This window comes from Phyllobates terribilis, unplaced genomic scaffold (genome assembly GCF_046119375.1).
Source record: "Phyllobates terribilis strain yellow unplaced genomic scaffold, ASM4611937v1 Scaffold_5__5_contigs__length_657084704, whole genome shotgun sequence".
NCBI lineage: Eukaryota > Metazoa > Chordata > Amphibia > Anura > Dendrobatidae > Phyllobates > Phyllobates terribilis.
Genome location: NW_027362765.1, coordinates 610,721,292 through 610,748,616, shown reverse-complemented (window position 1 = coordinate 610,748,616; position 27,325 = coordinate 610,721,292). Strand labels below are relative to the sequence as shown.

At 43.4% G+C, this 27,325-nt stretch overlaps 1 protein-coding gene across 2 annotated transcripts in view; it reads left to right on the top strand.

Annotated features, from left to right (window-relative positions):
• The window catches only part of ADK (adenosine kinase), a 355,225-nt gene that overhangs the window by 58,740 nt on the left and 269,160 nt on the right, over positions 1-27,325 (top strand). The window lies entirely within an intron of this gene.

Below are 27,325 nucleotides of genomic sequence, written 5' to 3'. Positions count from 1 at the left end.
TGTCGGTGACACCTGTGACTTGTCGCAGCCTCCTCACAGCGCCCCTCTAATTGTTTGATGGCCTTTAACCCTGCGTGTGCTGTGCAGCCTCTGCTGGAGGGGACAGACCTGGGACCGCTTCCAAATCACTTTGGCCAATTAAATAATTTTCTGGCACAGTGGTCCTGTGCAGCCATCAGGGACTGTCCCCAGGACTGAGCTTCCAGGCTGACTGCATGCTGCAATATGGGCACAATCCCGGGCACTTACTGGGCTGCTGGCTGTAATTCTCCTGTAGTCACAGTTACCTGCTGCAGCCCTGCTAGTCCTCTCAGGGATGGCACCTCATTACCCTGCAACACCAGTGATTGACACCTGTCTGCGTACACTGCATAGGCAGAAAGTGGCCAATCACTGGTGTGGGACTGAGGACAGTCGGAGCTCATGAGTATGGATGACTAGCAGAGCTGTCGCAGTAAAGCATGGATTTCATAATCACATTCCTGGAATCAGGGTCTCTGCCCCTATATCATGCTGCTGTCAGGTGGGATAGTAAAGACCTAGTGACAGATTCTCCACCATGAGGACGATCTGTTTGGTTTCAGCACATTGTATGACCGTCCATAGGGATGAAATGTTTCATGTTTGTAGCTTCTGTAATGTATACAGAGCAGTAAGCCCTCTGGCCACTGGGCTGTATCATTGACAGATGGCGTCTCCAAATCACAAGGAATTGTTTAATTTCTTCTGTCATTCCTGTAAAATATCCACATAAATCCCTCACAGAAGGCGGCACATTGTTGTGTATGCCGTATAGAATGGCACCTGGTGCTTCCACATCCGTTAGTTATTATTCACATGGTGCCCCCTATATTCTCTGACATCACCTGCAATACTCTGAATACAGCTGCCTTTATTCTGTGATGTGTTTTGTACTGACATCCTTTTCAGTGAATTACTTTGAATTTTAGAGAGGAACTCTAAAGACCATGACGACCCTTGTTTTGTGTTGTGAGCTTGTGTATTTTAGCCAAAATATTGACCAATACCTCTTGCATTTTGTACATCTGTTTCATCTTTTGCGGGGTGCCCATTCGTGTTTGCTGGGGGAGTTTGGGGTATCTGTTCTGTGGTGTGTGCTTACATGGTCCTGGGCATCTCTACTAATTGTATGGACACGACCAATAAGCTGTAAGGCAGACACTGTGCTCTACACTTATCAATGTTACTGGCACCCTCTACAATCCTTATCTGTGAGTATTTATAATACTTGGCGACCCCCAGAAAGGGTAGGTGTGACTGGTTGTTAGTCAGTATTTTGCACCTGTGTTGCCTCCACATTTATCATGGGGGGGTCTGTTGCATAGTGCAGTGCGTTGGTAGTGGAGCCTGCTGCATAGTGCAGTGCGTTGGTAGTGGAGCCTGCTAGATGGTGCAGTGTTTACTTTTTTTCTGTTATATTCCGTATTTTTCGGACCATAGGACGCACCTAGGCATTAAAGGAGGAAAATAGAAAAAAGAATGCAAAAAATGTGGTCATGATGCATTGTTAAGGGGGGGTCTGCTTCTGACACTGTTCTAGGAGTAATGTACTCTAATTCTGTTAATATCATCCATCCTGGTATGTATGACCCCCTTCATCCCTCATCCTGGTATGTATGGTCCCCTTCATCCCTCATCCTGGTATGTATGGTCCCCTTCATCCCTCATCCTGGTATGTATGGTCCCCTTCATCCCTCATTCTGGTATGTATGGTCCCCTTCATCCCTCATTCTGGTATGTATGGTCCCCTTCATCCCTCATTCTGGTAAGTATGGTCCCCTTCATCCCACATCCCGGTATGTATGGCACCCTTCATCCCGGTATGTATGGCACCCTTCATCCCGGTATGTATGGCACCCTTCATCCATCTTCCTGATATGTATATGGCCCCCCTCATCCTGGTATGCTTGGCACCCTCTGATCCCCATCACGCTACACACAAAAAAATAAACAATTATGCTCACCTCCTCTCTCCTCCAGTGCTGCGTCCCACTCTGCTGCTGACAGGGATCTCACTGTGTGAGCCGCGCTTAGTGTAACTGCCATGCGCCCTCACACTGTGAGATGCTGTGCCGAAAAAGTCACTGCGCCCCACGCCGGGACTGTGTGCATGGGGAGCAGTGACCATTCACTCTCCTTAATAGCGGGCACACTATACCCGCAAGCATGGCTCCTGTTGCCACTCTGCGGTCTGTGTGCCTGCTATTAGAGACCTTGAATATTCACTACAACCCACTTCCACACCAGGATGAGGGATGAAGGGGGCCATACATACCAGGATGAGGAATGAAGGGGGGCCATACATACCAGGAGCCGCGCTGCAGGTACAGTGTGTGCGCTATTAAGGAAAATGAATTTTCACTGCTCCCCACACCCATAAGTAACTTGTAGACCTGTCCTACTCTAGTCCATTTTATAGACAAAAATCATTCCTTCAGATGAATGTCTCAAGACTTGGATGGCACCCATATCCAGTTTTTCACTGACTTTGTTTTTACTATCTAATTTATTTATTTTTTGCATGAGGTAAAATAATGATACATTTTTTGGGGGATATGTAATAAAGCAATGACGTGTGAATAAGACCCAAGGCAGCCATTTGCTCACCTACATAACCAATTCCACTGTCTTCTTAGATATCAAATTACAGGTGCACAAACTGTAAATTCCCCCATTTTGTAGTGGTCCTGTAGGCCTGCCGTTTCCTCCATCACTCTGGCCTTTGCACCTTGTGACCAGGTAATCTACAAGTCACTGTACCCACTGGAGAAAGCTGTTGTATTAATGGAGCAGAGGTGTCAAAGTTTCCAAAAGAAGATGGAAACTTTACAAACTAGGGCATTAATTGACTGAAATGTGTTCTGTACATTTTTATATCTACGCTCCCAGCGCTGCCAAGTTTCTTCTATCTGGGTTTAGTTGTGATTATACTGTAATTATCCCTGGCACAAGATTGCGGTTCTGTTTTTATAGATGACTTCAAGCGCAAATCAGTAAGAATATTGTCATGATATAAATACAATTGAACACTACATCAGGGCCGATATCATAGTTTGCGGTTTGATTTTGCAAGTATTCTGGAGCAGTTTTTAGAAAACGAATGCCTATAGAAGTCTTTGGAAAGTGTACGAGTATGATGGATTAAAGGGAACCTGTCACCAGGTTTGCCCCATGTGAGATACGGCCAGCACCTGTTAACCCTCATGTACAGCATTCTATAATGCTGTATATACGCCCCCGATCCGACCTGCAACTGAACAAAAACACTTTATATTACACTCCTCTGCGGGGTGGTCCGATCTGACGTGTCACTGGTTCGGCGCCTCCCTTCTTCTCTCGATGCCGTCCTCCTTCTTGCTTCGTGTGAATGGCGCGCCCCTACGTCATCCACACTGGGCCCCCGTCAACACGCTCCTGTGCTGGGAAAGGTCAAAGAGCCTCAGCACACGCGCACTGTAGTACTTTACTCTGCCCTAATCATGGCAGAGAAGTACCGTACTCCTTTCGCAGGAGCGCGATGGCGGGGAACAGTGTGTGGATGATGTAGGGACACATCATCCACACGAAGCAAGGAGGACGGCATCACAAGAAGAAGGGAGGCTCCGGACCAGGACTGGACCACACCATAGGTAAGTAGTATGATAAAAGGTGTTTTTCTTTTTTTGCAGGCCGGATCGGGGGCAAATATACAGCATATTAGTATGCTATATATGAGGGCTGAAAGGTGCTGGTAATATCTCACATGGGGCAAACATGGTGACAGGTTCCCTTTAAATACTGCTGCCATACTAGTGAGATCTAGGTAACATATGGATTCATCCTTGCTGAATAGAGGCCTTATGCACACTGCTCAAAAAAATAAAGGGAACACTTAAATAACAGAATATAACTACAAGTAAATCAAACTTCTGTGAAATCAAACTGTCCACTTAGGAAGCAACACTGATTGACAATCAATTTCACATGCTGTTGTGCAAATGGAATAGACAATAGATGGAAATTATTGGCAATTTTCAAGACACCCTCAATAAAGGAGTGGTTCTGCAGGTGGGGACCACAGACCACATCTCAGTACCAATGCTTTCTGGCTGATGTTTTGGTCACTTTTGAATGTTGGTTGTGCTTTCACACTCGTGGTAGCATGAGACAGACTCTACAACCCACAGAAGTTGCTCGGGTAGTGCAGCTCATCCAGGATGGCACATCAATGCGAGCTGTGGCAAGAAGGTTTGCTGTGTCTGTAGTGTCCAGAGGCTGGAGGCGCTACCAGGAGACGTGGAGGGGGCCGTAGGAGGGCAACAACCCAGCAGCAGGACCGCTACCTCCGCCTTTGTACAAGGAGGAGCACTGCCAGAGCCCTGCAAAATGACCTCCAGCAGGCCACAAATGTTCATGTGTCTGCATAAACGGTTAGAAACCGACTCCATGAGGGTGGTATGAGGGTCCAACGTCCACAGATGGGGGTTGTGCTCACAGCCCAACACCGTGCAGGACTCTTGGCATTTACCACAGAACACCAGGATTGGCAAAGTCACTACTGGTGCCCTGTGCGCTTCACAGATGAAAGCAGGTTCACACTGAGCACATGTGACAGACGTGACAGAGTCTGGAGATGCCATGGAGAGCAATCTGCTGCCTGCAACATCCTTCAGCATGACCTGTTTGGCAGTGGGTCAGTAATGGTGTGGGGTGGCATTTCTTTAGAGGGCTGCACAGACCTCCATGTGCTTTTCCAGAGGTAGCCTGACTGCCATTAGGTACCGAGATGAGATCCTCAGACCCCTTTGTGAGACCATATGCTGGTGTGGTTGGCCCTGGGTTCCTCCTAATGCAGGACAATGCCAGACCTCATGTGGCTGGAGTGTGTCAGCAGTTCCTGCAAGATGAAGACATTGAAGCTATGGACTGGCCGCCCGTTCCCCAGTCCTGAATCCAATTGCGCACATCTGGGACATCATGTCTTGCTCCATCCACCAACGTCACGTTGCACCACAGACTGTCCAGGAGTTGGCGGATGCTTTTGTCCAGGTCTGGGAGGAGATCCCACAGGAGACCATCTGCAACCTGATCAGGAGCATGCCCAGGCGTTGTAGGGAGGTCATAGAGGCTCGTGGAGGCCACACACAATACTGAGCCTCATTTTGACTTGTTTTAAGGACATTACATCAAAGTTGGATCAGCCTGTAGTGTGTTTTTCCACTTTAATTTTGGGGGTGACTCCAAATCCAGGCCTCCATTGGTTAATAAATTTGATTTCCATTGATGATTTTTGTGGGATTTTGTTGTCAGCACATTCAACTTTATACAGAACAAAGTATTCAATGAGAATATTTCATTCATTCAGATCTAGGATGTGGTATTTGAGTGTTCCCTTTATTTTTTTGAGCAGTGTAGTTCAGTTTAAAGAAGCAGTCCCATCAAAATGTTTATCCTCTTAACCCCTTCACCTCCCAGCCTGTTTTCACCTTCATGACTGGGCCAAATTTTACAATTTTCACCACGGTCACTTTGAGGTTATAACTCCGGAACGCTTCAATGGATCCCAGTGATTCTGAGTTTGTTCTTTCATGACATATTGTACTTAATGATAATGGTAACATTTCTTCAATATGACTTATTAGTGAAAATGTTGCAATTTTCAAACGTTTAATTTTTATACCCTTAAGGCTGTGTGCCCACGTAGCATTTTTCAAGCGTATATGCTGCGGAATTTCCGCAGCGTAAACGCTTGAAAAACGCATGTATATCCACACCCCATGGTCCCCAATGGGATTCCGCAAGCTCTATGCACATGCTGCGGATTTTTCCGCAGCGTTTATGCCGCGTTCAAAAATCCGCAGCATGTCATTTAATTTTGCGTTTCCAAAAGCTGAATTGCCTTTGTCCAATGCATAAAAAACGCAAGGCAATTCCGCATGTGGAAAACGCGTGATAAACGCGCGAAAAATGCGCGATAAACGCGTGCGGAATTCCGCATGCGTTTTTCCGGGAGAGGACTTGCATTTATGCAGCAGAAATTTTCTGCTTCATAAATGCAACGTGGGCACATAGCCTAAATCATGGTTATGTCTCACAAAATAGAAATACCATTTCCCACATGTCTACTTTACATCAGCACCATTTTTGAAACATGATTTTTTTTATTTTTTTTTTTTTATTAGTAAGCTATAAGGCTATGTGCCCACGTTGCATTTATGAAGCAGAAAATTTCTGCTGCATAAATGCAAGTCTTCTCCTGGAAAAACGCATGCGGAATTCCGCACGCGTTTATCGCGCATTTTTCGCGCGTTTATCACGCGTTTTCCACATGCGGAATTGCCTTGCGTTTTTTATGCATTGGACTAAGGCAATTCCGCTTGCGGAAACGCAAAATTAAATGACATGCTGCGGATTTTTGAACGCGGCATAAACGCTGCGGAAAAATCCGCAGCATGTGCATGGAACTTGCGGAATCCCATTGGGGACCATGGGGTGCGGATATACATGCGTTTTTCAAGCGTTTACGCTGTGGAAATTCCGCAGCATATACGCTTGAAAAATGCTACGTGGGCACACAGCCTAAGGCTATGTGCCCACGATGCAGAAATGAAGCAGAAAATTTCTGCAGCATTTCTGCATCTCCGTGGCAGAAAAAACGCATGCAGATTGTACATGCGTTTTTCCTGCAGAATACATGCGGATTCACATGCGTTTCCACATGCAGATTGACAAGCGCTTTCCAGGCGATAGCATCACTTGGAAAGTGCTTGACAACTAGGTCACACTATATAAATCCATGCAAACAGCATGGATTTATATAGTGTGACCGTAAAACAATGCTTAAAATAAAGCTATACTCACCCCCGAGGCCCCGGCGTGTGCTGCAGCGCTGCTTCCTGGCTGGTTCCTGGCTGCCGGCATATCGCGAGACACAGCGGTGAAGGGCCTGCGGTCACATGACTGTGACGTCACCGAAGGTCCTTCAGCGCTGCCGGCATGCAGAGAGAAGACGCCGGACAGGTGAATATAAACTTTGTTATTTTATTCTTTTTTTCACAGGTTCTATGGTACCCAGGTCTGGATGAGAGTCTTCTCTCCTCCAGAACTGGGTACCATCCGCACATTGAATCGCATATTATCCGCATGTACAAATGTACAGACACGGATTCTATGCGTCTCAATGCAAGTCATTGACGGCGCTTCCGCAAAATTAATGAACATGCTGCGGATTTATGAGCGCTGCAGAAACGCTGCGGAAAAATCCGCAGCATGTGCATTGACATTGGGGACCATGGGGTGCGGATTGCCAAGCGTTTTTGATGCGTTTCCACTGCGGAAATTCCGCAGCGGAAACTCATGTAAAAAGCATCGTGGGCACGCAGCTTAAGGGTTTAAAGTTGACCATCGATTTCTCATTTTTCAAACAAACTTTACAAAACTATTATTTTTAGGAACCACATCACGTTTTAAGTGACTTTGAGGGGTCTGCATGACAGAATATACCCAAAAGTGACACCTTTCTAAAAAAAAAAAAAAAAATGCACTCCTCAAGGTGCTCAAAACCACATTCAAGAAGTTTATTAACATTTCAGATTCTTCACAGGAACTAAAAGCAACGTGGAAGGAAAAAATTAACTTAACTTTTTTCACAAAAATGTTACTTTAGGCCCACATTTTTTTTTTTCACAAAGATAACAGAGAAAATGGACCCAAAATTTGTTGTGCAATTTCTCCTGAGAACTCCGATAACCAATATGTTGAGTAAAATTACTGTTTGGTCGCACAACACGTCTCGGAAGAGAAGGAGCGCCATTTCACTTTTTGAATGTAAAATTTGCTGGAATAATTAGCGGACGCCATTTTGCGTTTGGAGAGCCCCTGATGTGCCTAAACAGTGGAAACCCCCCACAAGTGACACCATTTTAGAAACTAGAACCATCAAGGAATTTATCTAGAATGTGGTGAGCACCTTGAACCCACAAGTGCTTTGCAGAATTTTACAATGTTGATCTGTGAAAATGGGAAAAAAAATATTTTTCCCACAAAAATGTTTTAGCCACAGATTTTACATTTCCACACTGGGTAATGGGTAAAAATAGCACCAAAATGTCTCCCACAATCTCTGCTGAATGTAGAAATACCCCATATGTGTCTGTATAGTACTGCTCAGCCACACGTCGAGAATCGGGAGGGACGGAGCGCTATTTGCCTTCTGGAGCGCAGATTTTCCTAGAATAGTATGCAGATTTCATATATAGAGCCCCTAAGTGCTAGAAGCGCAGAATCCCCCCCTCAAGTTACCCCATTTTGGAAATTATACTCCTTTGGGAAATTTATTTAGAGGTGTAGTGATGATTTTGACTCCATTGGTGTTTTCCAGAAATAAGCAACAGTGGATGTTGCTTAGTGAAAATTGCAAACTGCCGTTGTAGTGCCCAGTACACTGTAGTGACCAGCTCATGCACCCGTAAATTGTGTGCTGTCATTCCTATAAAAATTGCAAACATTTGGATGCTCACTGCAGTTTAGGCACACTGTGTGGTGCTCAGAAGAAAGGGGGGGCATTTGGATTTGGGAGTACAGAATTTGCTGAATTTCTTTTGGGGGATGAGGCGACATTTCGCTTTTCCAGACCCTCAGTAGTATCACCAGTAACGTGGAATATTTCCGTTAATAGAAGACCTACCTGAGTGGGGACTTGCTTTTATTGGGAACATTTTACACAACATTTTGGATCACATTTATCCGGCGCTCTATGCTGAGCCCTTATATCAGGGTATCCGTCTAAATCTCTGAATGATGTGATTCAGATGAAACATTGAGGGATCCATTCACTATATTGAGGCAGCAGAGTTACTCTGGACTCCGTTTGGCCTCTGTTCAGCGTTGTCCCTTTTTTCACAAGTGCATAAAACTGTAGCCGACCGCTTTTTTATGCACGCCTAAAAAGATAGGCCAGACCGCGTCCACAGTGCCTCTATCTGCCTCATTGTAGGGAATCTTCCGCCGGGGTTTCCGTCTGAATCACGTATTTCAGAGATTTACATGGAAGCATCGGTGTAAACTCTCAGCATAGAGCGCAGGATACATCTTAGCCGACCCTCACTGCAGTCTTTGGGAGGCAGAATGAACAAATCAACAGCAGGTGAAGAATTGATGTTTTATTCCGTTCCTTGTGCGGTATAAGTGATTGGACGACTTTATTCTTTGGGTCAGTGCGATTACAGCGATACCAGATTTATATCGGGTTTTTAGGTTTGGATGCTGTCACACTCTAAAATACTCTAGTTTTTTGCAAAAAAAAAAAAAAGTTTTTGCATTGCCATATTTTGAGAGCTCTAGTTTTTCCATATTGTTACCGACAGTCATATAAGGGCTTGTTTTTTGTGGGACAAGTTGACTTTTATATTGGTACCATTTTTGAGTACATGACCTTTTTTGATTGCTTTCTATTTCGATATTTGGGAAGCATAATAAACAAAAACCAGCAATTCAGGAATCATTATTTTATGTTCCGTGTGTGGTAAAATTGATAAGGCAGCTTTATTCCTCAGGTCAGTATGATTACAGCGATATTACATTTTTATATATATTTTTTTATGTTTTGGTGCTTTTTACGCAATAAAAACCTTTTATAGAAAAAATTATTATTTTTGCATCACTTTATTCTGAGAGCTATAACTTTTTTATTTTTCAGCTGATGGAGCTGTATGACAGCTTGTTTTTTGTGGAACAAGATGACGTTTGCAGAGATAACATATTTATTTATATTTGTGTTTTTAACACTTCTTAATCCACATTTTGTTTGGTATGATAAAGCATAGTTTTTTGTCTCGATAACTAGTGGGACAGTTTTATAGGTCGGGTCGTTTCGGATGCGGCGATACAAAATGTTTCCTTTTTTTCATAAATATTTATTTAGGGTTAAATTATACTTTTTATTTTAATATTTTTCCTTTTTTTTTTTTTTTTTCCTTTTACATTTTTTTCCTTTGTCGCGGTATGGGACTTTGACTTTTTGCAGTCTGATTGCTTATATGCATAGCTATGCCGGAGCATTGCAATGCTTTAGAAACTGTCAGCGCTGCACTGACAGACAAACTTGCTACACCATGCTCTGGGCATAGTGTAGCAAGTTTGCTAGCTCTGGTGACCCGGATGTCATCATGGCAACGATCGGTTCCCACGATAACGTAACGTTGCAGGGGCGCCAATCGGAGGGCGTAGGGGGCTTCCTCCCTCTGCCTGCCTTCTAAATGCTGCAATCGATCGCAGCATTTAGTGTGTTATAGGGCGGGCACCGCTGCTGGCACTGAGTGCCGGGTGTCAGCTGTCAGAATCAGCTGACATCAGGTGGCTATCACCTGTGCACGGGCAATGGCCATGATATGTATATATTTCATTGGTTGGAATGTACTTCCATTCTATGACGTGTATATATACCTCAAATGTCGGGAAGAGGTTAATATATTGCAATCGTCATATTATATAGCACTGTGTACTTAATTGCTCATTTTGTCCTACCCAGCTAATTCTTCTGTTTTCTATTAGGTCTACAATATCACATGATTAAAAACTGACTACCTGAATCCTTCTAAGCTCAATGTAGAAACAGGAGGTAAATTTTCCCTGTATGAGTCATAATCACTGCAAAAGTCCCTGGCAGGAAGAGGAGAGGAGCAGTTGGGTCAGGAGTTGAAGAGGGGAGTGAGTTATGCAGGGACAAGAGACTTCCTGTTAATACACAGAACAGAGAAAAGAGAAGAATTAGCTGGGTAGAAAGGCAAAATGAGCAATTGTGAGTACACTGCTGTATAATATGATGATTGCAATATATTAAGAGGATACAATTTTTGATGGGAGGTGTGATTCTTTAGTCCCCATGCATTTTTTTGTGTGCAGAAAGTCTGCTGCATTTAGCTATCCAAGCAAAGTGGATGTAATTTCTTGATAATAAATCCTGCTGTGCAGCTAAAGACACTGCTGAACTGTGTTTTTTTTTCTCTATAGGTTTCTATGGGGAGCCTGAAGAAAACGCATGTAAAAAAAAAAAAACACAGTTGCGTTTCTAAGTGCAACTACACAGTAATAATTGTTCCCTCTGTTCTTCCTCGTAGTAAGAATGCTGTGCCTCCTTAGTTATACAGCACCTTATAGAAATATCCCCTGTGCATCCTTATAATAATAATGCTCCCCTGTGACTCCTTACAGCTATACAGCACCATACAGTAATAATGTCCATTTGTGTTTCCTTATAATAATTCATCTGTTAATTGTTTCATAATACTCCCCCTTGAAACCTTATTATAATAACCACCGTAACACTTTATAGTAACAAAAATGTCCCCCGTGCTTTATTCCGTATTCTTCGCTTTATAAGATGCACTTTTTTCCCCCTGATTTGGGGGGGGAAATAGGTTTGTGTCTTACAAAGTGAAATTGCCTTACTGGCTGCCGTGGAGCGGGGTCCCGGAGATGCCACGGAGGCAGGGCGGTGTGTTCCGAGGCGGCTACGGCCCCATGCTGTCTGCCACGTTCTGCTGGAGGTGTTCATTGGTGCGGGGCTACGCTGACATTTTGTGGCAGCTGGAGCCCCGCATATTCTATACTGTCCTATGAAGTGGACTCCAGGAAAATGGCCGCCGGAGGCGGCGGATGCTCAGAGTGAGATCTCGGTGGCTCTGTGCTGCATCACAGCTGTTAACAGTATCGGCGTACTGAGGACACCTGTTACTGTTAACAGTGTAGCACACAATGCAGCCCATGGTCAGACACGCCCTTCTGAATTGCCAAATGACCAATCCGGCCCTGGTTCAAAACATGTGTAAATATTTCAGCTATGCCTTATTAGTTTTTAGGTTCAACTCCTGGGTGTGGCTTAAAGGGGTTATCCAGATCCTCTTACTTCCGCAGTTGGAGGTAAGGGGCGCTGCTGATTTTGCTTCGATGGCTACTTGCTAGGTCTCGGCCATACGACCACATCTCATTGTTAGGACAGGACATTGTCTCTGCTGTGTGTGCAGGCAGCAGTCAGTGCATTATCAGCAGTGGAAGTGAGAGGTACTGGGTAGCCCTATTAAAGTATTGATTCAGAATATTACTGTGATAATGCGATTTCCAGAATATCCAGTAATCCACCATCTACCTGTTCTCATTCATGCTGGATGTTGCCCGTGTATGTTGCTGATAGTATAGATAGTGTGAGCGAGCCCTTACACATATGCACATACTACGGGCTTGAAAATATGATACAACTATAAGCCAGTACAAAAACATCTAAAGATAGACATTTATCGTGCCTGCCCTGATAAGCAGGCCATGTAAACTTACAGCTGGGAAAAGTAGATTGTGGATCGCCATCTGTTTTCTGCTCCCCGCCCCTCCTCCCCTACTTTTTTTTTTTTTAACTTACCATTTATGAAGTATGCAGTGCTGTTTCCTGTGATTGCTGCAACCCTGCCCGGGAGTGTTGTTTTAAAGTTAATAAGTAGAGTATGTGAAAGCTCCGCCACGCAGTCCACGCAGGGACCTAAAACTGCACTGTGCGTCTGGGTCAGCTTTTACTTTTCAGTTTTTTTTTCTTTTTTCACTTATTTTGTTGTCTTCAAATTGGCAGAAGTTTTTTTTTTTTTTTTGCCTTTTTGGTGGAAAAAAATTGTGCGAATTTTAGATTTGGGAGTCCTTGACTACTGCTTCTCAAGTCTGAGCTCTGAACGTAGTTGGCCGCATTGGCACAATTGACTTCTTTGAGCCACTAACATGTTCATACCTGGTAGAAGCCCTGTTGCAGATTTTGCTGAAATTATACATTTTGGAAACAATTACTTAAACCTGACAGCCCCTATGACATTGGGCTGATCAGGTGCTGTGTGTTATGTGGCCGAGCTGGCCCACTAACCGTCATTTGTTCTGCTAGGATTGAGCAGGACAGAGGTATTAATAAATGCAGTCTTACTATGGTATTTTAATGAGTATGTGATGACAGATTTATTTAAATCTAGATTTTATTTCAGTAGATATGTAAACAATTTTTACTTTTTTTTTTTTTTTTAAATTTTTCATTCTAACAGTAAAGTAAATATTTCAGATTTTCAGCGGTTGCCTAGAAAACTCCTATATAGCATCCAATGTATTTTAAATGAAATAATCTTGATTACAGATTGTGCATCACCTGTCACGCCAGGTGTGCGTGCAACACAGAGGGGAAAGGAAGCCCTGACACTATAGGGAAAGGGGGAAGAGGTGACCTCCTAATCTGGACTAGCGTCACCCTGTCTCCCCCTAACGTCCCTGTACAGCCTCTGCAGCTGTCGCCGATCACGTGCCTCGCCCTACTATCCCTGGTGTAAGGCTATAGCTGGGGGAGGAAGGAGATGAGCACTAGTCAACCTCCGCTAGCACTCTAAAGACAAAAGGGGAAGACAACGCAGGGGAATAACAACTCGGCTATAGAAGAACTCCAACAGGGAACACAGCCTCAAGACTCCAGAAAGAACGTGACGTTGCTACAGCCAAGTTCCAAGTAGAAATGAGTATAACCAGCGACGCCCACCTAGACACAACAGGTATATATACACCCAGACTAAAGGGAGGTAGTCGCTTGGTCGTAAACACAGCCTCCTATCTAGGCAGCTGTCTGCATTGCCAAACGTGGAGATCTCCTGCAAACCATTGCAGGGCGACTGTCTGTCACCTCTGACACACCCGTGACATCACCATAGTAACAGACTACAAACCGTGCAGTCTCTCTTTGTAGTCACACTCCTTTCCTATCAGTATGCCCTGACACTATAGGGAAAGGGGGAAGAGGTGACCTCCTAATCTGGACTAGCGTCACCCTGTCTCCCCCTAACGTCCCTGTACAGCCTCTGCAGCTGTCGCCGATCACGTGCCTCGCCCTACTATCCCTGGTGTAAGGCTATAGCTGGGGGAGGAAGGAGATGAGCACTAGTCAACCTCCGCTAGCACTCTAAAGACAAAAGGGGAAGACAACGCAGGGGAATAACAACTCTGCTATAGAAGAACTCCAACAGGGAACACAGCCTCAAGACTCCAGAAAGAACGTGACGTTGCTACAGCCAAGTTCCAAGTAGAAATGAGTATAACTAGCGACGCCCACCTAGACACAACAGGTATATATACACCCAGACTAAAGGGAGGTAGTCGCTTGGTCGTAAACACAGCCTCCTATCTAGGCAGCTGTCTGCATTGCCAAACGTGGAGATCTCCTGCAAACCATTGCAGGGCGACTGTCTGTCACCTCTGACACACCCGTGACATCACCATAGTAACAGACTACAAACCGTGCAGTCTCTCTTTGTAGTCACAGTCCTTTCCTATCAGTATTCAAGAAAATGGAGGAGAGCAGACCTTATATAATCACACTACACCATTTTTGTACTCTATCTAGTGTGTATTTAGTTGCTCTATTGTTTTAATCTATTGGAGCAGTGATAAATTATTAGAAATTTGGAAAGAATCTAAAGTATGTACTCATTTATTAGTTTCATAAATGTCACCACTTTACATAATGCTATTTTAGCATAGTGTGAATAACCCTTAAAGGGGTTGTCTACTATTTGGATATTTATCACATATCCTTGGGCACCCTAGAATAAAACTAGTGTGTTTATTGCAGAATCATTCACAGAACTGCTGTTTTTCTTTCTCCCCAGAAATGGTGAATTGAGTTGTGAACTGATACTGATGACAAAGCCTAAGATTGTTGGGGGTTCCAGCAGCGCCGATCAGCTGTTTATATCGCTGATGCTGGCTGGATATCAGCAGTGGATAGACTTAGAACAGCACATTACTGCTAATTGGCCAATCTTGGATTCTGCAGCTCCGCTTTCATTCACATCAATAGGAGCTGAGCTGCAGAAACTGAGAACGGCCATTACATAATGTACAGAGCCGGATTGTTTAGCTCCATACTCTGTTCGCATCAGGCCAGTTTGGTGGGGGTCCTGGGTGTCTTAACCCCACCAATCTGATATTGATGACCTTTCTTAAGTATAGAAGCTTGACAAAGACCAACTTCAGTGTTTCAGAGGAGATTTAGTTCTGGCCAGGCACTGCTTCATGCTGCCATGGTTTTGGCAGCATAAATCGGCTAACATCCGGTTAGCAGACGAGCGTATGCAAAAATCCTTTCTACCAGATAACTCAGTTGATTTTCCTCTGTGCCATCAGTGCATCTATTGTGTTTACGTCTGTGTGACGTCTATTTTCATTCTTCTACATTAAAACATGTATGTGATCAACTACAGTTTCCTGGGTTAATTATAGAAATGTATCCATAATAATCAGATATCATGCAGATGTGGGTTTGGGATGCAATTGTTTATTATTTTTTTTGTACATTTGTCGTAACAGCCATATTGAATAACACAGGTCAGTGTGTTGTCTTCACTGGTTCGTCTGCAAGAGCCCTAAATTAAGAAGTGGGCAGCCCCAGACTTTGATTTTATTAAATATATTTGTGTGAAAAGTGTGGAGGTTGTGGGATCCCGCTGTGCATGCTGAGATCTCCCAACCTGGAAGTTAGCGCCCAACTTTGGTAGAAAGTATTAGTAACCAAACTGCTCAGAAGTGTCTCCCTGTGATATGTAGAAAAATCAGCAATCTCAGGTAATGAAATAAAAATGGCAGCCCCAGACTGGTGATAGATATTCTTTTAATAGTTAAATCTGTATTTGATTTTAGATTAAAAAAAAAAAAAAGATTTTTCTTTGTGCTAATATTTTCTGACTGTCTCCATTATAATCACACTGCTAATAAGCAGTGGGAAACCTTAGTGAATGGAGGCCAAGAATAGTTTGTTTGTGTGGTGTGCGTGGCATGTCTGTAACCTGTGGAAATTATTAACAGATCATGGAATTCTGTTGAATGTTGGTGTACCGGAGCCACTTATTCCCCTTAAATTAAGTGCTTTTCTTTTTATTAAAAACTTGCTCACAAATTTATGAATGGCAGGGTGTTGGCAGTGGTGTAACAACTTTTTTCCATTTAATGAGGTTTATGAAAATAAAACCAGCACTAATAACCTGAAAGTACTTGAATTAACACAGAAACAAGAGGTCTGTCTTAAAGTGGACCTTGTACTGGAATTTTGTATTTCAATTAAGCACCTCCTCCAATAGTTGTTGTTTCGCCGATTCTACAACAGTTTTTTTTTCTTTTTCGGTGCCCTTCTGTTCTTCACTTATGCGTCTGGTAATATAGGTGCACACTTTTCCCTTCACCAAACTGGGTGTGTACCACAGAACTTCTGTGGGCATTTGCTTTTCTTCTTTATGGCGTTGGCCAATCAAAACTTGGCCGTGTTATAGAACGGGAATAGCAAACGCCCGTAGAGAAGGTCACAGCTGCAGCTGGGCGCAGCGTGGTCTCCTGCCATGAGATCTGTCTCACATGAGCACGCTGAAATATTTTTTTGGATCACGGCAATGCTACATAAAAGTGCAATAAGAAGTGATCAAAATGGTATAGATAAAAACGTCAGCTTGCCCTGCTAAAAAACAAGCCTTGACTCAACTCCATTGATGGAAAGATGACGTTACGGGTCTCAGGAAATGGAGAGATAAAGTAGGAAAAATATATTATATTTTTGATGTAGGTTTGGTATTGCATTAACTTAATCATGATGCCAGGTTATTTTTACCACATAATGAAAGTCATAAAAGTAAAAAAAACGATTGCGGAATTGTGTTTTTTGCGCAGTTTCACTACACTTTACATTTTTTCCCTGATTTTCACTACATTGAATGATGTCGTTCAAAAGTACAACTCTTCCCACAAAAGACAAGACCTGACATGGCTCTGTGGGCGTAAAAATAAAAAAAGTTATGGCTTTTGCAAGAAAGGGATGGAAAAAAAACAAAAACGTTAAAACAAAAATTGACAGCATTGAGAAGAGGTTAAAAGGGTCTTCCACTACTATGTTACTGATGACCAGTCTGGATCTGAGAGCTACCACAACCACCGATCTGCTGTTATCAGCTCTGGCAGTGACCAGATGTAACCAGTACACACCACAGCCGGATCACTGCTTGGTGGCCACTGCCAGGAGCTGTATTTGAATAGGAGGTGACTTGCAGTACCCTGGAGTGGCCACTGTATGTCTTTATAAAATAGCTGCAGTCACTGACTTTGATGTTCTTATAGGCTTTGTCTTACTGGGTTTTTCCACTGAATTTGGCATCATTTTTTTTAGTAGAAGACCTACCCCCAGTGCACCTCCACTCATATGGAGAATGGGTTGCCCCCATGACTAGTTCTGTAAGTCTTATTTATTCTATACAATGGCTTCTGAAAGTATCCACCCCCCTTTTGGCTTTTTACCTTTTTTGATACATTACAACCTGTTTAAATATTTTTGTAATCCAGTTTGTGTGTGATTCATCAGCACTAAATAGTTTAAGTTGGTGAAGTGAGAAAAATATAGGCATAAATTAAATTTATGGGATCAAATAACTAAAATTTGGCATGTGTATTCTCCCCTTTTGCTATGAAGCCCCTAAAAATTTCTGGTGCAAGCAATTGCCTTCATAAATCACATGCTTAGGGAAAGGAAGTCCACCTGTGTGCAATCTGTCACATGGTCTGTCAGTATACATACACCTTTCTCCCACCCCCACGACAGCACCATAGGAGAGAAAGAGAGAGAGGATCCGCCCTCAAGAACAGGAAACGTACAGACTTAAAAGGCGGAGTCTTTCCCCGCTTTAGTGGTTTCCTGTCCTTGGAGGGAGATCTACAGCTCTTGACACACCAGGGATTCTGGACTCGCTGTTCCCCTAGTTGGGGAGGGAGGAAGTGGTCACTCCTGGGGTGTGGCTTAGGGGCACGGCCGCCACAGGGGCAGGAAATTTGAAAATGGCAAATGTTAGTATATAAGGTGTTCTTCCTCTACCATTTTTGGCTGCCCCACCAGTGATCCGGTGGAAAGAATGGAGAAAAAGAGCCAAGCCAAAGATCTTGCAGAAGTACCAGCCCCCTCCATGCACGGTAGTTTCTTGCTACTTGGGTGGGTGAGTTAAATAACCTCATTCTTTACCTATAATCTAATGTTGTGCCCCTTGGATATATTTTATAGGGCAAGCTTAGGAAAGCGCTGTATAAATAAAAAAAAAAATAAGATGCGCAGTGTGTAAAGTAAAGCTATTGTCCTCCTTTAACAAAAAGTTGTGCCAACCCTGCATAGAGAAGACAGTGGCAGAATAATCTTCGTCCCTTAAAAGCTGTTGTAAAGCCTCAGGTCAGGAATTTCCTTAAGGGACTTATCCACAGGAACTTAAGAGGTCCTATTTTTAAGTTTGATACAAGCTGAGACGAGGACTAGGACTTAGAAGATGGTGAATTAGAGGGGTTTTATTTGGATGTCTTGTCTTCATTCTGCTCCTCCTTGTTTCCCAGCAGAGGATATGGGATAGATTAGTCAAGGCGGTTAGGGCCACAATGGAAATTGAGCACATTAAAAAGCCCAGAACCGTACCGTAAGTGATGTTCGGGGGATTGGAGGAGAGGAAGCAGAAATGTTTCCCAGTTCATAAGAATATATCCTCCCTGATAAAAAGAGTGGAAGAAGCCAGATAAAGAGGTTTCATTCCAAAAGGAGTTAAAAGAAAGTACCCTTTAGAAGCAGATATCTGGGAGTGTGGGAAAGGACCCAAAAATTTATGGTGACATCTCTCACGTATCCCGTAAATCGGCATTACCTTTAGAGGACTCGGGGCTCTTAAAGGACCCTTTAGACGAAAAGGCAGAAAATTTCTTAAACGGGGCCTGGGAGTCAGGGGCGGCTGCATTTAAACCAAATATCGCTGCAACTTGCACAACGAGGCCACTGATTATATGGTTGGATCAGCTGCACTCTCAGATACAGTACAAATGCCCACGGGATCCAACCTTAGCCAGTTTCCCGACCATTCAGAAGGTGGATTTTTTAGCATCTGCCACTGCGGACTCCGTAAGACTCACGGCCGGCTCATTCGCTCCATCCAACTCCGCTTGCTGTGCTCTTTGCAGATATCCTGCCCAGTTTTTTTAATCAATCAAAAAGCAAATTATGCAGTATTCCAAGCCAAGGAGAAATCCTTTTTGGGCCAGACTTAGATGAAATACTGGAGAAGGCGAAAGATGCCAAGAAGGCATTCCCCACTAATCCTTTTCAGAGGAGGTCCCTTTGTCCCCCAGGAAAAAGAGTTTCCTCTACAAGAACCAGGGACCCAAGATGGAAGGGCCAGAGGAGATAAAAAGGATTTAACTACGACTCCTTTCCCGCTAGTACCACCCCCTTACACCCCCCCCCCCCAAAAAAAAATAATAAAAAGACCAAGAAGGCAGTGACGCCAGGACCCAGGTAGATGGAAGGTTAAAAATGTTTCTTCCTGCCTGGGTAGAGATTTCAAACAGCAGATGGATCTTGGATATCATAGGGCAGGGGTTAAAGCTAGATTTCAGCTCCCAGCCACCAGAAAAATTCCAGATTAGAAAAATCCAGTCCTCAAAAGCAAAACAGGCCTTAAAGCATGAAGTCCTGCCTCTAGTGCAGGAGAGGTTCTTACTCAGGTTTAGGGGTCAGAAAAAGAGAGCAGATTCTACAGTCCTCTTTTTATGAGGAAAAAAACAGATCACTCCTTAAGAACCATTGTGAATCTGAAAGATCTAAATCATTGTTTAAAAATCAGACATTTCAAAATGGAGAGAATAGGAACAGCGGTGAAACTACTCTTTCCAAAATGCTTCATCAATATTAGATCTCCAGTACACTTATTACCAAGTACCTATTCTTCAGGAACACCAAAAATTCCTAAGAGTGGCAGTAAACTTCCAGGCAAACTGGCAGCATTTTCAGTTTTGAGCTTTTCCTTTCGGGTTGTCCATGGCTCCGAGGGTTTTCACAAAAATAATAGCCAAGATGTCGGCCCATGTCCGAGAAAGACCTGTTGTTCGTCCTATATTTACGACAACTGATAGTGGGGAAAACCAGACCAGACTAGTCTGGCAGTAGATCACGTGTCCAACGTGCTAACCTCCCTGGAATGGCTGTTAAATGCAAAGAAAACAAAACTTATTCCGAAACAGAAACAAGTATTTCTGGGAACTCTGCTAGATTCGTACAAATAAAGGTCTTTTCTCCCTGAGGAGAAAATAGACAAAATAACGAAGATGGTTTCCACAGTCTGATCAACTGATTAATGTTGAGGAGGGCCATGTCCATACATGAGTCTCTATCGTTGTGCATTTCGGCAGTTGCACGGGCACATTTCAGAACGTTTTAGTGGGAGGTTCTGGTAGCAGGAAAAAAGATTCAAAGTACACCTAGACAGCAGAGTACATGTGTCCAAAACAACTCAAGAGTCCCTAGTTTGGTGCTTCTATTGGGATAATCTGTTACAGGGAGTTCCCTGGGAGATTGCGAATCCCTCTGTCAACACCACGGATGCAAGTCCGTTTGGTTGGGGGGCTCATGTGGAAAACAGTGCTTCAGAGGCAGTGGTTACCGGCTCTGAGACAAGCTCCTCAAATCTGAAGGAACTGACAGTTGTCAGGTTGGTGCTAGTAGAGGCATTACCTGTCCTATAAAAAAAAACCTTAAAAATACTTTCAGACAACAGGACGGCAGTATTTTACATAAACAAGGGGGCACAAGGTCCAGGTCATTGATGGCCGAAACAGGGAAACTGAGGACAGTGGCAGCAGAGAATCTCCTGTCTCTGTCAGCAGTTTATCTGAAAGGAAAATACAACATGAAAGCAGACTATCTAAGCCGCCATAAGCTATGTCAGAATGAATAGTCTCTAAACCAGTCAATATTTCAGAAAATAGTAGCACTATGGGTTCACCCTCTACCCTTTTTGCATCCAAAGCCAACAGGAAGGTGCAAAAATATTTTTCCCTAGATCTGAGTTAATCCCCCTATGGGGTACATGCTTTGCTCCACAAATGGTCGCAGGAGCTAGCGTATGCATTTCCACCAATCTTCCTAATCCCGTTAGTCCTGAGGAAGATTTGGTCGGACGAAGCCGAAGTGATACTGATTGCACCCTTTTGGCCCAAAAGGACATGATTCACCTGGCTAAGGCTAATTGCAGTGGGGGATCCATGGGTTCTCCCAGAAATTACGAACCTACTAGCCCGGGGTCCAGTGGATTGCCCAGGGTTAGAGAATTTCCATCTGACAGCATGGCATTTGAGCTGCATTTCCTGCAGCCAAAGGGGTTTTCCAAAAATGTAGTTTCTACCCATTTGGGGTGTAAGAAGAAGGTAACAACTAAGATTTATGCAAGGGTCTGGAAGAGTTTTTTTTTTTTTTAAATCCTTCAAGATAAAGCTTTTGTAAGTAACCCTGTACCATGGGCTAAGATCTTAGAATTCTTACAGAAGGGACTGGTGCTGGGTCTATCTGTTAATACCTTTAAAGTACTGATATCAGCCTTGGGCGTCTTGTTTGACCAAAAAATTGCTGACCACTTATGAGTAGTAAGGTTCATAAGGTCAGTAGGTAGGTCTAGACCAGTGGCTCGGTCTCAGGTTCCACCATGGGACCTTAATCTAGTCTTAGATGCCCTAACTAGATCCCCATTTGAGCTTTTAGCAGATATACAACCTAAAATCCTGACCTATAAAATGATCTTACTGGTGGCCCTCAAATCACCTAGAAGGATAGGGGAATTACAAGCTCTATTAGTCAGCCTACCTTTCACCAATATTCTCTCTGATAGAGTGGTTATTAGACCAGACCCGACTTTTCTCTCTAACAATGTCCTCAGCCTTTCATAGGTCTTAAGATCATTCTGCCTTCTTTTTGTGATAACAGAAATGAGAGAGGCTAGATTCCATTCCCTAGTCGTCAGGTGTTTAATACAATACTTATTAAAGCACATCTGAGTGGCGGAAAAAAACTGCTCTCTTTTGTTCTTTTTTAGGGTCCAAACTAAGGCCAGACGGCATCTAAAGGGACCCTTGCTAGATGGGTTAGATTGGCAATTTCTCTAGCCTATTCTTCAGGCAGACACCCTGCTCTGAAAATGTAAAAGCTCACTCTACAAGAGCGTTAGCTACCTCTTGGGCAGAAAGGGCCAATGCCTCTCTTGAACAAATCTGTAGAGCAGCAACTTGGTCTTCACCATCCACGTTTTTTAAGCACCATCGGTTGGATCTGGGTGCTTCTGATCTTTCCTTTGGGAGAAATGTTCTTCAAGCGGTGGTCCCACCCTAAGGATTTCTTTGTCATCTCTCAATAAAAAAAAAAAAAAATAAAAAAAAAGTCAGTAGGGAAATGGAGGAAAGAATGATTTATAGTGTGTATGTTCTCTACCTAATTAAACAAATGACCTCTAATGCTCTGTAAACCACTGAACCCTGAAGAGAATCTCCGCTTTTAAATCTGTAGGTTTCCTGTCTCTCTCTTATCTTACTGTCGTGGGTTCTGGAAAATCAAATTACCGGCAGGTAATTATCATTTTCTGAAAGACCACAGAGACTGTAATACCATTAAGCAAGAGGCACCACTAACGAAACACCATGAAGACCAAGGAGATCTCTAAACAAGTCAGGAACAAAGTTGTTGAGACGTACAAATCAGAGTTGAGTTATTTGATTTTTATTTATTTTTTTAATCTCAGTCTCTGATAATCCCCCAAAGCACCATCAAATCCATTATGATCAAATGTAACGAACATGGTACCATAACAAACCTGCCAAGAGAGCGCCGCCCACCAAAACTCTCGAGCACGGGCAAGGAGGGCATTAATCAGAGAGGCAGCACAGAGACCAAAGGTAACCATGAAAGAGCTCCAGAGTTACCAAGCAGAGACTGGAGTATCTGCCCATATGACCACAATAAACTGTACACTCCATAGAGGTGGCCTTTATGGAAGAGTGGGCAGAAAAAAGCATTCACGTAAGCATAAAAATTGTAAGGCTCGTTTTCAATTTGCCAAAAATTGCCAAAAGATGTGGGAGACCCCCCCCCCCCAACCCCCGAATGTATGGAGGAAGGTGCAGTGGTCAGATGAGGCCAAAATTGAATTTTTTGGCCACCGAGGTAAAAGCTGTCTGGCACCAAATCAACCCCCTCAAGAACACCATCCCCACAGTGAAAAGTGGTGGCAGCATCATGCTGTGGGGACGTTTTTCCGCAGCAGGGACAGGGAAAATGGTCTAAGTCGAGGGGAAAGATGGATGGTGCGAAATACAGTGATATTCTTGAGAAAATCATGTTTCAGGCTGTCAGTGATTTGAAACTGGAACGGAGGTTCACCTTCAAACAAGACAATGACCCAAAGCATACTGCTAAAGCAACACTCAAGTGGTTTAAGGGGAAATTTGTAAATGTTTTGGAGTGGCCTAGTGAAAGCCCAGACCTTAATCCTATTGAGAATCTGTGGTCAGACTTGAAGATTGCAGTTCACCAGAGGAAACCATCTAACTTGAAGTAGTTGGAGCAGTTTTAACTTGAGTAATGGGCAAAAATTCCAGTGGCAAGATGTGGAGACTTATCCAAAGCGACTTGCAGCTGTAATTGCCGCAAAAGGAGGCTCTACAAATTACTGACTTTAGGGGGGCTGAATAGTTATTACATAAACAGGAGAAAATCCAGCTCAAATGACTTGTGAAAAAACTTCTTTCTTTATTCACCAAAAAGTGCTCCATAGAGGATAAAACAGTATCAGCGATGTAAGCTACATGATATGCTGGACTCTAATGTCCAGTGTGTGCGCCTGCGCTTCGCAGGCGTGCTTGTCAGAATGTTGGGTTAGGTGAGTATATGATGTTTTTTTATTTTAATTAAAAAGTGTGGTGGGACTGTGGGGGCATCATTAAGTATGGGAACCCCCTCTTACATTGTAGGGACTACAGTGGGGGGCTCTGTGTATGGGACATTATACAACATGTGGGCCATTATGCACGTGGGTGCAAAAGTGGTGGACATAATACAGCATGAGGGCCATTAGACAGCGTGGGTGCAAATGTGGAGGCCATTATCTAGTGTGGGGGCCATTAATACTACAGTATTGGAGCTAATATGATGGCCATTATACTGTTTAAGGGATTCTCTGTGGGTCATCTTACAGAGTGGGGGGCCCTCATAAAGAGAAGGAATCAATGAAGGGTCCATCTTGCAGTGTGGGGCCATTATACAGTATAGGAGCTAATGAGGGGGCCATCATGCAGTGTGGTGCTAATGTCAGGACCGTTATACAGTTTGGGACCTACTGTAGGAACCATTATACATGTGGAGACTACTGTGGGGGTTATTATACTGTGGGAGAATTGAAGACATCATACTGTAGTATGATGGGCCCACTGCTCCCCTATACATACAGTGGGGAAAATAAGTATTTGATACACTGCCGATTTTGCAAGTTTTCCCTCCTACAAAGAATGGAGAGATCTGTCATTTTTATCATAGGTACACTTCAACTGTGAGAGACAGAATCTAAAAATAAAAACCAGAAAATCACATTATATGATTTTTAAATAATTAAATTGGACTTTATTGAATGAAATAAGTATTTAAACACCTGCCAACCAGCAAGAATTCTGGCTCTCACAGACCTATTAGTTTTTTCTTTAAGAAGCCCTCCTAGTCTGCACTCATTAACTCTATTAATTGCACATGTTTGAATGTATAAAAGACACCTGTCCACACAATCAATCTCACTCCAACCTCTCCATCATGGCCAAGACCAAAGAGCTGTCTAAGGGCACCAGTAGACCTGCACAATGCTGGGATGGGCTACAGGACAATAGGCAAGCAGCTTGGTGAGAATACAGCTACTGTTGGCACAATTATTAGGAAATGGAAGAAACATAAGATGACTGTCAGTCTTCCTCGGTCTGGGTTAAATGCAATATCTCGCCTCGTGGGGTAAGGATGATAATGAAAAAGGTCAGGAATCTGTGCAGAACTGCACGGGAGGACCTGGTCAATGACCTGAAGAGAACTGGGACCACAGTCTCAAAACATTACTGTTAGTAACACACTATGGCGCCATGGATTAAAATCCTGCAAGGCGCGCAAGGTCCCCCTGCTCACGCCAGCATGTGTCCTGGCCCGTTTGAAGCTGGGCTGTGGAGTCTGTAAGCCAAACATCTGACTCCTCAATCTCCATGACTCTGAAGCCACGACTCCGACTCCCTCATACATGGCTCATGTTTAAGTGATAAATTTACTGTAGCACAGATTCATCTCAGCTAAAAGTCTAGACCCTTAGATCAGGAATAGGACAGACATTTATAGGACATTTCATAACTCTCAAATTCTTATGAAAAAATATTCCCCACAAACTGCATTGAACTACTGTACCCAATTTATTATATATTTTAGGAGTCTGAGTTGGTCCATTTTATACCGACTCCACAGCCCTGGTTTGAAGTTGCCGATGAGCATCTGGATGATGCTAAGGAGGCATGGGAGAAGGTCATGTGGTCAGATGTGACCAAAATAGAACCTTTTGGTATCAACTTCACTCGTGTTTGGAGGAAGAAGGATGAGTACAACCCCAAGGACACTGTCCCAACCCTTAAGCATGGTGGGGGAAACCTCATACTTTGGGGGTGCTTTTCTGCCAAGGGGACAGGAAGACTCCAACGTATTGAAGGGAGGATGGATGGGGTCATGTATCGCAAGATTTTGGCCAACAACCTCCTTCCTTCAGTAAGACCATTGAAGATGGGTCGTGGTTGGGTGTTCCAGCATGACAATGACCCGAAACACACAGCCAGGGCAACTAAGGAGTGGCTTTGTAAGAAGCATTTCAAGGTCCTGGAGTGGCCCAGCCAGTCTCCAGACCTGAGCCCAAAAGAAAATCTTTGGAGGGAGCTGAAACTCAATGTTTCCCAGCGACCGCCCCGAAACCTGAAAGATCTAGAGAAGATCTGTATGGAGGACTGGACCAAAATCCATGCTGCAGTGTGTGCAAACTTGGTCAAGAACTACAGGAAACATCTGACCTCAGTAATTGCAAACAAAGGTTTCTGTGCCAAATATTTAATTCTGTTTTTCTATTGTATCAAATATTTATTTCATGCAATAAATAGCAAATTAAATGTGTAAACGTCATACAATGTGATTTTCTGGACTTTTTTGTAAGATTCTGTCTCACAGGTGAAGCGTACCTATGATAAAAATTACAGACCTGTCCATTCTTTGTAGGTGGGAAAACTTGCAAAATTGTCAGTGTATCAAATACTTAATTTCCCCACTGTATATAGGGGAGCTGTGGGCCCACCATACTGTGTATGTAGGGGGAGGGACTCATGGGACATAATTAAATGTTAAGTGGGGACTTAAGTATTATTGTTAGGGGCATTCAGAGTATTGTGACAATCAATGGGGCATTATTACTTTTTAGGGGCAAAATATGGACACTTTTCTAGGCCACTTGGACAGGGCACTCATTTTCTAGGGCAGAATTTTACCATCTAGAGGGCACAAAAGGAGGCATTTACTTTGTAAGAGGCACAGTGGTGCAGTAAAAGGAACACCGTTCTTATGACACACCTAGAACAGTAATAGGGACACACACGGCAGCAGCGGGTCGACATTGGGTTATCAGTATGATGAGGAGATTGTGAAGGTTGGGAATAGGAGGGGGCGGTGCTGGAGAAGTTATCAGTCTGGGACCTATGGAAAAGACTGGAAAAGTGAACAACTTCATCAGAAAGATTATCAGCTTTAAGTCACGATCTGTAACTGTACTGTAATCTCTTGTATGTTCTGCATGACTGGTAACTACCACTATATGGTCACCATATGGCAGTAATAACAGTGTTGGTCTGTGTATGTGGATTTATTTTCATTAATACCATGGTCATCAGCTGAGGTTCCCCTGAAGCCACAATTAGGGTATGCCACTGTAATTGTAATCGGGGTTACTGGTTAGAGGCCCACTCAGGTGTTTCACCCCCCTGAGCTGAACCCCTAGCTATGCTTTTGTCTAACCCTCATTGACCTAAGTGGAGGAAATAGCAGATGGATAAGGGACTGTTAGCAGAAAAAGCATCTAATTGAAATAATTTACTTTCTATGGTTTTGCAATCAGTCATGATACACGAAGTCTTCGTGTGCATCCCTCTTTTTTTTTTTTCTAGAGCTATTTTCCAAATCCTAGTGTGTAAGCTTCTAAATGCCCAAGCTTGGTTAGTTTATGAATCCAGATGTAGTTAGACTGGGCCTTGTAAATTCCTGGACTTTGGCCTTGTTTTCCTAGTTTATTTTCTTTCATAGCCCTTTCACATTTGACTGGATTATTTCAATACGTAAAATAACATTTCACAACAGTTGTCTAATACAAAAAGCAACAATAGTCGA